Source organism: Tetranychus urticae, chromosome 2 (assembly GCF_039701765.1).
Source record: "Tetranychus urticae isolate SD_2017Ah chromosome 2, NJAU_TeUrti_SD_1.0, whole genome shotgun sequence".
NCBI lineage: Eukaryota > Metazoa > Arthropoda > Arachnida > Trombidiformes > Tetranychidae > Tetranychus > Tetranychus urticae.
The window spans coordinates 22,023,088-22,026,280 of NC_142959.1; positions in this window are offsets into that span (position 1 = coordinate 22,023,088).

A 3,193-nucleotide genomic window follows, 5' to 3' on the forward strand; every position below is an offset into this window, starting at 1 on the left:
CTTGGATAATATTAGCAATGAAACTCGAAAGTTATTATCAGCAAATTGCTCTGAAACTGTTTCATTACATTGAAATGTTTTCCTTTTCGGTTAACATCAGAATTGCGAGTTAATCATTTCACTTGATTATCATCGTTTTCCCGTTTCATCTTTTATCTTTCACAATTAATCGATGGATTAAATGATGCAAAAAGCTTCTCAATAGCATTAATGAGTACAATTATCATTGGAATAATTTTCTGGGGAAATTCATGGAAAAAGAGAAAACTTTCAAAGTTCAACTTGAATTGTTTCAAATCAATAATTGATTAGAAGCGAGGAAATGAACAAAATTCAATTGAATTTTAATTGATAATTTACTTTGAAATTGGAAGAAGAAAAGTTTCTCCAAATCTTGAACAAGTTAATTTAAAGTTAATTGACACTTTAACAATGAACAGCCAAATTGATGTAAATAATGTTCAATCATGTTGATTAACATTCACTTGATTATCGAGATAATCATGAACATAAATATAAATGAATTTTCTTCCCGTTTTTTTCCAATTTTTCCAAATTGAATTTCTTTTTCTTCCAACTTTCATGGCAGACAAATTGTTTCTCAAACGGGAATTTTTAATAATAGCAATTAGATGAAAGTGTTGACAAATTAACTGCCCTTTTGTGGTCCTTTGCTTTTGATTTGTTCATCAATCAATGTTGTTATTTTGCGCTTCTTTCAGGGTAAACAATTTATTCTCAATACATTAATTTAATTTCAACTTGTTCTGAGTTCATCTCTGCTTCAGGCAACTTCATGATTGAACAAAGTTAAACTTGCAATTGATCCTCTAAATCCATTAATAGATTATTTCGTCTGTTCAGTTCAATCAATTCAATGAATAATATTGGATGAATTAGCAGGTAATAAGAAGGAAAAAGAGAAAAGGAAAAATATTCGAATTTCAATAAAATGGAATTTTGTGAATATTTTGTTCAGTTGATTAACAGAAGATGATCAACGGTTAATTAATGAGTTAAGTTGGTTGGAGAGAAAAAAATGTGTAAATCAATTTTCTTTTTATTTTCGCCAGATTCTTGTTCAAGGAATGAAATTTTATTCAATATTTGAAAAGAGTAGAAAAGTTATTGCAAGCAAAAATCATATTATTATTCAAAATCAAATCGCTTATAAGAAACTGATTATCCACTGAAAAATGCCTCGAGTTATAAACGTGTTACATGTTTTAATCATCATGAAGAAGAAACAAAAAGAAAACATTTATTCAGAATAGTTGGAACAATATTAATATTGGATGATTATGATAATAATGATCACTCTTATTATTCATTTAATAGTTAATTTAGAGAAGAAGATGAAAGAGAAGAAAAATGGCCGTTTTTTCTGGTCAACATGAGGTTCCAATCCAATCTATTTAAACTCAATTTATTCGCCGATTTGGCACTTTTTTTCCTCATTCCGGTCACGAGTCGGGTCTCTTCAAGTGTCCACTTTACTTTCAAATGATTTATCATGATTATTGTTTTTCGTTTTCTCTTCTTTCGGTCAATTGGTGAGAGATCAAGTCTGTTCTAAATATTATTCAAGTCAAGCCAAATGTTTATCAACATCAACTTTAGTATAAGTATTAATCGATAATTTTAGAGATGCGAAACAACTGTTAACAGGTAATAAGAAAAGTTATCCGATTTGTAGAGTTTATTCAAAATTCAATTGAAAGTTAAATCGCAAACTTGATCTCTTTCCCCAAAATCTCATCTTCAGCTTTCAGTTGCATTCACAGTAATCGATTGAATATTTTTTCATTGGTTGGCAGTAACATTATGAACGAATTCACAGTCTTGCGAGGAAGATCAAGCATACAAAAAATCAAGGTAATGATCGCTAATGGATAAATGGACAAGACTGGCCATTATAACGAAAAGAATTAGAAATAAGTTATTCTTTGCTATTCAATCGAATAGCTATTGGGCAGACATGACAAAGTATTGCTTGAGATTTCGAGGAAAGTAAAAGGAAAATTGATTTGACTGAGAATTTTATGTTTTCGAATCGTTTGTTTTTCATTTTATGCCAATCAAATACTAGATTTGAAGTATGCAAAGTACGTTATGTTGAATAAATAACCACTTTGATTGATTGAAAACCTTTATTGAGCATTTGATGAGTCATTATTAATTATGCAAAAGAAAAGACCGAGACATGATCAATGTAATACAGATTTACTTAGATAGAACCATGTTACGACGAGAATCGTCCATCTTTACCTCAGTTCATTCAGCTTACGAGTCTCAAGATATTCGTCTTAACCAATCTTAACATTTGTAGAGTTTGTTGAATCTCATTGATCTAATTTTCCACTTCTATTTTGGCTTCAAATGTTTCCATCAAGTGTCACTCATCGGTAGTCGAGTCGATGTTATACTTATTAGAATCAAATCAGTCAAATGCTTAGTCAATCATCTAAATCAATCGAGTTTCACCGAAGTCAGCTCAGTTTCTTGTTCAACAGTAATGCAAAGTAACTCAATGATGCTATTTATCCTTGAATCAACCAAGTTGATCGGTTAGACTGAATGAAAGCAACGTTAATCAAACCCAGCCAATGTAAAAAAGTTCAACTTGTCATAAGCAATTTGAAAGTAAACCATTTGTGCCATTGTTACCATGAAAAAAGAGAGAGAGAAGAGAGAAAAGACTAAATGATTACGATTTAATTTTGTGTATATTATTAGCTTCTCAATGTTACATTGGAACCATTAAAGTATAAAAACGAGTCTCATGATTAGGTGAGTTGGAAACACGGAATTAAATGAAATCGATGGACTAACCTTGAGTGAATCAGAGAGACACGAAAAGAGACACTTGTTTCGAAATGGCAAAAACACCAATTTACTTGTCGAGAGAAAGAAAGAAAAAGGTTCACCGAATGCGAAAAAAAACGAAAACTTTGTCAACCTGGAAACAATTGAGCCATAACAATCCTTGAAAAGTCTGATCAAGTCCAAGGTTAATAACGAAATGATTCAGTTTCCCGTTGATGAGCCAATGTCAACATCTTTTTTTTTGTGTTTAACCATTTTTTTGTGTCCACATTATTATTTCAACTTTAATTTTATTCAACTTTTTCTGTGCCAATTTCAGATTCACAATTTAACATTCATCAAATGTGTTCATTATCATTCACTTCTG